We start from the raw sequence: 9,882 nt of genomic DNA, 5'->3' as shown, positions 1-9,882 counted from the left end.
TGCTGAACGAGACTCAAAGGTCCGAGTCGGTAAAATGATCCGAACTTCCCATCACTATTGAGAATGCACTACACAACGACGTGATTTGCGATAGAGTGAACATTCACTAGTGCATACAGCAGCAGCAGCAGCCTCCCCCGGGTCCTAATGCCGCTCGGTAAGGAGTTTTAATCTGTAGGGGGCGCTGTTGGTCATAACATTTATACTGCGTTTCTGATTCAATAAAGCAGTAATTGTTGTCATAAAATAATGAGTATGTTTTGATTTAAAGGTCAGAAGCTATAGCTGACATGAAAAAAATCACAAACATGACACATATACTGATTTATTCATTATTTAATTCTAACAAATAAGTTCTTGTTAAAAACTAACCAAAATTAAAAATATTTAGCTTATAATTTTTGCACAGGAGAGACTTGGTGTTGTTTTCAAACAAAAGGAAATATATCGGAATCGGCCAAAATGAGTTGAAAAATATCGGCATATCGGCAAAAATCCAATATCGTGCATCCCTATTCTTTTCTTTTAAAGAGAAATGTATCTTGTTTCCTTCTGTCCAAACAACTGCATTGAACATACCTTTCTGAGTGCCATAAGTATTATTTTTCCAAAGTTTGCGTGCCTATAACTCAAGAAGTATTAAAGATATTTCAATATGATTTTAGATTCTAGTTCTTAATAAACTTTTCTTTTGAAATCTTCATTTTCAAGGCCCTACATTGTTCGGTTCTAGAGATATGGGGATGTCAATGAGGATCTATATTCAGAAAAAAATATTAGCAAAATCAAAAATGTGAGCCAGGGAAATTTCTGAAATTTGGTTGAAATTGGTTGAACACGAAATGACCCTATAGGTTATAGATATTTTTGCATTGTAAACTTCTCTAAAGGCTTCTTGAAAGTGTTACGTTTTTGTAACACCTCTTTAAGATTTTTTTAATCCACTCACATAATGTGCCTGTTGTCTAACAGATGTGTCCTGAAATAAGTTCCAGAGAAATCACACTTGTCTCTTTGAGAGGCCTAGGTGAAGAAAGTGTCCCGTATTTTCTTAGCCAGTGAGGAAAAAGTTTGAAAATCTTTGTCTCTCTGCATTTTACGAGTTCGTTTTGCTCCGTTTGTCAACATTGGGTTGGCTGACTTGTCTTTGGAGGTTAAGGTTTTGGAGAAGGTACATGTACAGTTGAGGTCAAAAGTTTGCTCTGCCAGGGGGTGAAAACTTTTTGAATTTGAAGATCAGGTTCAATTTAACTTATTTTGTCTTCTGGGAAGCATGTAACTATCTTCTGTAGCCTCTGAAGGGCAGTACTAAATGAAAAAATATGATATTTAGGCAAAATAAGAAAAATTTACACCTCCATTCTGTTCAAAGGTTTTCACCCCCCTTAATGCAATGTTTTTTCCTTCTGGAGCATCAGTGAGCATTTGAACCTTCTGTAATAGTTGCATATGAGTCACTCAATTGTCCTCCGTGTGAAAAGATGGATCTCAAAATCATACAGTCATTGCTGGAAAGGGTTCAAATACTCAAAAATGCTGGAAAACCAAAGAATTTGTGGGAGCTGAAGGATTTTTCTGAAGAACAGCAGGCAGTTTAACTGTTCAGGACAAACAAGGGACTCATGAACAACTATCACTAAACAAAAAAACACCGCTGTGGATCATTCAGGTAACAACACATTATTATTAAGAATCAAGGGGATGTAAACTTGAAGTGGTTTTTTTTTTTATTCAACTATTATTTTCTCTTGGACTATATGCAAACATCTTTTATGTGAAATATCTTATTCAGGTCAGTACTAAATAAACAATAACATGCATTTTGTATGATCCCTCTTATTTTGATAAAGTAATTAACATTTTGCAGATTCTGAAAGGGGGATGTAAACTTTTGACCTCAACTGTAGTTATAAGGATGAAATAAGCTAATTTAGTGACTACAAATCTAGCAGCTCTTTCCATGTACTGAAACAGAGATTCACAATAACTACATTATTCTACTTCTCTAGATTGTCTTTGTCATGCTTTTTCTCTCTGCTTGTAATCCCGTCATCAAGACAGGATACTTCCTGAATGTTGTTTTTCGTCTGGGTAATACTGGCCCATTTTTTTTAGCAGCAGGTCTTGTGGGGAGTGTCTGTGAAGTACTGAAACTCTCTTGGTATTTCTGTTGTGTTTTAACAATAACATAATAAAAATTACAATAACATAATAAAAATAATATAATAAAAATGACATTTGATTAAATAAATGCAGCCTTTGTGAGCACAAGAGGCTCGTTTATATTTTTCATTCATTGTTTTATGATTCCTGCCATCATGGGTAAGTTATAACTGATGTCAAATTTAGGCAAATCAACTGCAGTCTGAATTTAGCCTGTCACAAAATGCTATTACAGTTATTTTTTGCATAAATAATGTCATTTTGTTGTCCTGGTGAAAGGCTGTGCTATCTGTACTGGCTCACAGTCATCATAAGTGAAGCCAAAAGAGTAGTGCGTTTCAGCATCCTCTTTATTGCCAGGTGCCTCTGACTCCTGATGCCAGTGTGTTTTTTTTTTCTTTTTCTGAACCTGTTTAAATCAAATGATCTGTTTATGAATTCAAAGCCGTTTTCAAGGGTGAAGAGTTTCCTGTTAAGCTTGCCTGTCAGTCACATAAAATTGACTAATAATCATGTGCTTCTAAAGGCTGAAAACCGATTTAAATGCTCTCTTGCAGAATCCTGTCAAAGTCTTACTGTCCATTAGTGTAGTTGAGGCTCAGAGTGGTCATGTGTCTATGTCACAGTGACCAAAAGCATCTCATCCAGGAAAGGGTAAAGAGGTCAAAAAGTAATTCACTAACCAATATGGACCAACTCCATCTACCCATACTAAAACAAAGCCCCTGAGCTGCTATAGCACTTATCTCCCACCCTCTCGGCTGGAGCCTGGCATCACTGCCACCCCCAAACCATCTGGAAGCTGTTCTGCTGTCACACAAGCGATACAGACCTGGCACAGCTTTACTGACAAATAGCCTGAAACAATGTGAGTAGAGATCTCATTATTTTTCAATATGTATGTCGTCTCGCTGCCTTCCGTTTTTATAAGCAGTAAACATGCTCTGAGGAACAGAGCTGATATACGGTGCCTTCCAGACAGTTGGCAGTATATCAAAGAGCTAAATTGTAACATTTACATGATAAATAAAAGTCGAGGGAGCAGATTTGTCGCTGAAGTTGTCCCACACAATTGATGACCAATGTTAATCTGTTCCTTTGGGGAAATAGTAGGCATGCTTAACAATAACCGATAAGATTGAGCCACCAGACCTAATTAAGTTCAGTGTGTATTAATCAAGCATTTTTAAAAAGGACCGTGACTTTATTTGTTCTTCGCTCAATTAGTGGCTGTAGCTAATGGAAGAGTCTGTTTAAATGGATCAGCGTCCCAGAAGACTCAGTAACCTGCCTGAGTTGGCTCCGATTCTCGTTCTCCCACTCTCTGTGTCTTCGCTTTTCTCTTTCACTCTCTGCCACCCCAGGGCCAGTTTTATCCACCCACATGCTTTTTTTGGCATTTTGTTTGTGCTCGGGGTGCTTGTTTAAAACTATTATGATTACTTGCATAATGCTGCTGCATTGTCACAGACTAGACATGTACGTTTATATTCAGAAACTTGTGCAGAACATGGAGCCAGAGAGAGATTTCATAATACATACATCCTGTTGTACCTGATGACAGGCAGACCGTTCCAAATGTGTGATGTCTAGGGATAGTTCACCTTCATGCCATTCCAATCCTGTATTCTTTATATAGAATAAGAAATTTTAAAGCTGTTTTTCCACATAAGGACTGCAGTTCATAGTGGCTATATCTTCCAAAAAGGACAAAAAAAACCCTTATATAGTCCATGCTGTACAACTTGTGTGCTATGTGTTTCAAGTCTGTTGAAGACATTTTATATAATAACTGTCACCCTCTATAATATGGTATTATCATGTGTTTGTTTTTTTTAGTCAGATCACAACTGATTTTTTTTTTATTGATTTCGTAATCTAGTCTCAGAGTTTACCTAAATAATAATGGGCCTTTATTACAGCAACAGGTATGCAATACAGTTTTAAAATATGTAACTATGGACGTTTATAGAAATTTGTGCTAGCAATCCTTTTACTAGTCGACCAAGTAGCTGAGCCAAATGTTTACCTTGTATAAATAAGAGGTTACATTAAATTTATGCTAATTTCCACATTTTTAAAATGACATCCATCATAGCAATTTTCCTGTTGTTAAATAGGATATTTAAATATTAAGCATGCGCCTGCTCTGTGATTTCCGGGTTTGTAGGTTCACAAAACTCCCTCCTCCACCATGAATAAATCATCATCTGAACCTTTCCGTTTTATCACTGAGAAACCATGCAAATTTATTTTTACAGATGTCCCATGAGGAACAATTACTGTCTGAATAGGGCTGAAGACACATTGTGATCAGATCACTGATAATGTATTTTGAGGTGGTCTGAGACAGATTTTGACCAGATATAATGAAGATGTAAATGCAAATGCATTTTCGTTATCCTCACTCCGCTGTATGCAGTGCAGTGAGGTTGTGCTGCTGCAATTAATCAAGTACGTCAATTTGATTATTTTGCTCTTGCAATGTGAACAAGACAACAGAAACTGTTTATTCATTTTATTTTTATTTTATTTATTCCCCCAATTTAATCAACAATATCTGATTAATTTATCAAATAGCAAGCACATTATGAATGTTTTTAAAATTTGATAAATGGCAGATACATTTCAGTTAACACAACCTCTTATGAAATATGTAAATGGATTTGTAAGTCACATTGGAAAGAAGGTGTAAAGTCTGACTAAAATAACATGTCAATGCCAGGTTTAAGGGGGTTATAGTCTTGAAATCATTTTCGCTGTTGATCTTCATCTCCACGTTAAAACACGGATCATTGACTTGTGAAGGTTTGGCGTCATTTTTTTTCCCGCATGTGTCATAGTCGAACATGCTGCATCAGTTAGATGTATGAAATAATAAAATGTGACATTTGTAAACATTTCTCTGCATCCCACAAATTTGCACATTATGTGACTGGAAAGACATATTATTTTGTATTCCAACAAAAAGCAGGCAGGCACATAAATAAAATCCTGTGAGTGGCCTGAGCATCTAAGCTTGTTAGTGAAATAAATTGAGCTGCTTTTCCCATTGCTCTGTCTGCCAGCATAATATGAGCGAAATGGAATAAGGAATATGTGGGGTTGGCATAATCTCCTCCACTCCACCTATGTTGTTCCCGTAATGGTTTTACAAGATTATATCCCTTCAGAATAGCATCTCTCCATTTTATGCCAGTTCCGTCATGTTCATGAATGAAGTGCTTTGAAAAAAAACAAAACAGGATTAGAGAAACGCGGCGGATTTGTTGTCTTATATATTGGCTTATGCAGCATCTATTTATAGACTCCAGTTCTTCCATTGCTCTGGATTGAATGCCCTGCTTCAACCCCCCTGACCCACCAACACTTTTCCTCTATACATTCCCTCTCTGTCATCTCGATGAAGTTTTGTTTCCTCTGAGATTAATTTCATTCAATATTCATTTAGCGTAGTTCAATTCTCTCAACAGACTGTAAAGAAATCCTCAGCCTGGGAACCGCCGTAGATCTACAAAATGTAGGTGACGCATACTAGTCTGTTAACAAGCTGATACTGGATGGTTACATGAAAAACCTTTTGAATCTCTGTTATCCTTTCAGCAACTCAGTGAGTTTCATTATATATTTTCTATACAGAGAGTTTATGTCTTCTGAAGTGCATCTCGAGTCCGAAAATGAAACTTCAGGATGGATTCAGAATCAGAATGCATGAAATATCCCATGTTTTCTGAGCTAAGTTTTTTTTAAGGTAGGAAGAGACTGTGCTTGTGGTTGTGGCGTCTTGCAGAGACGACAATGGTGAAGGACTGACCTTGAGAAAGAGGCAGTTTCTCTCATGCTCTCGGTCTCTTTTTATTCGTCTGTTTCCGCCTCATAGCCTGTTTGAAGTGAATAGTGCGCCTCACTGATCACATTGGACCACGCTGTGCTAATCTCATAGGATATAGCCTGTGGCCTTCCACCAGAAAGATGGAGTGACTTTGTCAGCATGACTTCAGAATTCAAGATGAAGTCTTCACAGGAATGTAATTACAGATTTGTCGAACTGCCACTGTCAGGCCATTACCATGGCGCATGCCTGAGTCCAGGCTCGAGGTGTCATTTGCAGAGTCAAAAGTGCTTCACGTCTGCCGTCTGAATGTCATTTGGTCAGGGGGGTATCTGTTTCAGGGATGAGTGACATGACTTTTTCCTGATAATGTCAAAGGCCGTCTTCAGCTCAACTAGAGAAGAGAGGTTAAAGACAGCAGAACCTCTGAGAACATCTCCGTTGAGATGACAATCCAAAATCGACATCTCATATTCTTTTAACTTTGTTCTTCCAGGTCTCTTTAGAGTCTTGTCACTCTCACAACACTCCATTCTGTCGTTAGCCTCTTTATCAAAGTCTCATTCACCTGTCAAGCTCAAGTCGTCATCGTCTGATCTCATTGACAGCTTTTCGGCCCTTTAGGACAGCCTAGCTTAGCTCATTGACTCCCTCAAGGGCATTAGAGATGGAGTCATGGCTTGTTGGCGAAGTAACAGCTGTACAAATAAGCGGCATTCCACCTTTTGAACCTCAGGAGAAAGATCTAGAAACAGCCCCGCGGCATCAGCCAAAACACATGTGAGATGTGCCCTCTAATGTCTTCAGACAGAGGGCAGGCTGAAGGTTTTGTTAGCTTGGTGCTAGCACTGGTAGCAGGATTTGTTTTGTTGAATGTTTGATGTTGCAGCTGTAGCTAAATTTACTGGGGTCACATCATGAGACGTCACATTTTTCCTTGATCTTTTGCAATGAAAGAGATCATTGTAGTGTGAAAACATTCTGTAGCTTTCAGAAATCAAAACTTCCAGCCCAGAATGTCTCATTCTTACATCTTTTGCCTTCACATGTATGGGTGCCTAGACATGGAGAGAGAAAGCAATGGTTTCGCTTGCTCTGACGGCATGGTGCCTCAGAGGCGGAGGAAGTTGCTCGCGGCAGGCGAGCCGATGATAATGGAGATCATTTAATGTGCAGCATGTCAGCATTGTTTGGAACTAATGAAAGCTCAGAAGTTGTGAATGCATCGTAATTAACTACCAATCAGTACCTTTGCCTCCCCTCCTTTATCATTTAGAGCTGATGTGCTTTTGTTCAACAAAAACACGCTTCTGGACTCCATTTTGAACATGGGCTATGCAAACATGCTGGATATGTATGAATAGCGTACCATATTTGTAATACTTAATGAATATGTACTATGTTTCAAATAGTGAAAAAAGTGAAACCATACACTCAAAACCATTGAAGCCTAATATTTAGGATTTACGTATTGTAATTGCATATAAATTTCTCATCCATTTGGATGGTTTTGAAATAACCTAATAAACTTAATGTGATGCAGGTTTGTGTGGCATAAATTAAACAAGAATGAGATTTAATAGTACTACCAAATTGTGTTAATACACAAGCAGCATTTGTAAATCCTATTGATTATATGTAAATCATTCTCATGCATATGTTATCTAATTAACCCTTGCTTGTTTCACAGTTAACCATATTTAAACCATGTTCATACTTTTTAACTGATTAAATGTTGTTGTTTTAACAATTAACAGATTTATGTTGATGCTAAGGAATTTAAATGAGTTTTTAAAATATAATTATTTAAATAAAATCATTTAGACTGCACATTTTGGCAAATGTAGTAGGTTTTCTGGGTGTTCTCTGCTACAAAATCTGTATTTACAGACAATCTGCATATTAGGAACAGCAGAATGTATACTATATAGTGCAGCAATAGTAATAGTAGTATGCTGTTCCAAAAATAACATGCTGTCCTTTCACTCTACAAAACGATGTGAAGAAAAGGTGTGTTTGTGTTGTGATTTTAAACAGAAGTGCTTACAGTGCTTCACAGTGTAAGGAGATCTCTCTCAGGGCGATTGTCAGCAGCTCTGGCTATCAAGGAAGTATATATGACTTGTGTGGGTGTGTGAGGGAGGGGGGAAACACACTAATTTAAACTAAAACACTTTAACTGAATGTTTGCATGATCCTGAACCAAAAATATACCGTTTTCTTTCTTTCTTTTTTTAATCCGTTAAAGCAAATCTGAATTACAAGTGCCCCGTAACCTGATTAAGTACCAAGTTTGGGAATCTGCCCCAAGTTTGGGATGCTTTAGCTTAAGTCTGATTGGTTGGCAGACAGAGAGCAAGCTGTATAATAACTCCAAATTATCCAAATCCAAATTAATACACCAAATTATCACAGCCCTGCTGCTGAGCTATATGTTAGTTTCGGGGTATAAGGTGCTGGATATGCTTGTATCTCTGTTGGCTTGGAAACCGCCACCTCGTATCTGTGAAGTAGAGCGGAATTTGGGATTCGGGTCTCTGGTGATGCTGAAATATTGCACCCACATCATAGCCCTGCATGGTTGACAGACAGACGGTTCGATGCACTCTGTGACTAAATCCATTATGACTTCCTCTCATCAGTACTGAGTTTGACAGGAAATCCAAGAATTAACCAATTGTGACAGGTGTATGCAAATGTGGTAGAAGCTAGAAGTCACAATTACACTTTTTTTTTAAAATCATACTTTCAGTCATGGAAATAAACCAGGAAAGGGAAAAATTAGTGCTTCGGCTTTCTAGAAGCAATTAAAGATGACAAAAACACATACCAAACAGCATTCTGGGTGTGTAATAGATGACAACTGAGAATAGCAATAAGACAGCAGTGGAAGTCCATTACATTGTGTTTCACTCTCTGCTAGAGAATCGTGCTGTTGGAAGATATTACGTGTTATCTTCAAGCTATAGCATTTGCCCTCCGACTAGGAATCATCCACGGTAATGGAACAGTCTTAGTGGGAAAGAAAGATTGAATGATTGTGTGGAAGTGTGAGGATGTCTTTTAAAGGATGAGTCCGTGTATGTGTGAGAGAGTGAAAGGTCTGCATTTGAGAGTGTGTAGAAGTGAAGAGGTGGATCCTTCTGCTGACACAGGAATGAAATTTAGTTGTAGGAAAAGAAAGTAGAGGGATTTTGGGTAACACTTTAGTACAGGGACCAATTCTCACTATTATGAACTAGTTGCTTTTTAGCATGCCTATTATTAACATATTGGCTGTTTATTAGTACTTATAAAGCACATATTCTGCATGACCATAATCCTACCCAATACCTAAACTTAAAGGGTTAGTTCACTCCAAAATGAAAATTCTGTCATTAATTACTCACCCTCATGTCGTTCCAAACCCGTAAGACCTTCGTTCATCTTTGGAACAAAAATTAAGATATTTTTGATGAAATCTGAGAGCTCTCTGACCCTCCATAGACAGCAACGCAACTGTAATGTTCCCAGGTCCAGAAAGGTAGTAAAACAATCCATGTGACATCAGTAGCTCAACTTCAATTTTGCGAAGCTACGAGAATACTTTTTGTGCGCAAAGAAAACAAAAACAACGACTTTATTCAACAATTCTTCTCCCCCGAATTACTGTCTTCCGCCATTTTGGAGAGCATCACAATGCATACGCACACTTTTCCCTAAGTGTAAACAACGCTGATTACGCCGATTACGTTCATGTGCACGCTTTCCCCTCGAACGTAAACAACGCTGATTATGCCGATTACCTTCTTGGGTACTCTCCAAAATGGCGGAAGATGTAACCCGGGGGAGAAGAATTGTTAAATAAATTGTTATTTTTGTTTTCTTTGCGCACAAAAAGTATTCTC

The 9,882-nt window shown here is 37.8% G+C and overlaps 1 protein-coding gene and 1 long non-coding RNA gene across 2 annotated transcripts in view; one reads left to right on the top strand and one right to left on the bottom strand.

Moving 5' to 3' along the window:
• The window catches only part of LOC107757779 (T-cell immunomodulatory protein-like), a 130,562-nt gene that overhangs the window by 4,590 nt on the left and 116,090 nt on the right, over positions 1-9,882 (top strand). The gene's annotated exons all lie outside the window — the stretch shown is intronic.
• The window catches only part of LOC107757781 (uncharacterized), a 17,316-nt gene that overhangs the window by 3,709 nt on the left and 3,725 nt on the right, over positions 1-9,882 (bottom strand). Inside the window, exon 2 of the long non-coding RNA XR_001641966.1 lies at positions 3,706-3,708. This is a non-coding gene — a long non-coding RNA (uncharacterized LOC107757781). The remainder of the gene's footprint in view (positions 1-3,705; positions 3,709-9,882) is intronic.

Source organism: Sinocyclocheilus rhinocerous, unplaced genomic scaffold (assembly GCF_001515625.1).
Source record: "Sinocyclocheilus rhinocerous isolate Xijiao unplaced genomic scaffold, SAMN03320098_v1.1 scaffold294, whole genome shotgun sequence".
In the NCBI taxonomy this organism is placed as follows: Eukaryota; Metazoa; Chordata; class Actinopteri; order Cypriniformes; family Cyprinidae; genus Sinocyclocheilus; species Sinocyclocheilus rhinocerous.
Note: the sequence above shows the minus strand (reverse complement) of the source record. Positions and strands in the feature narration are given on the sequence as shown.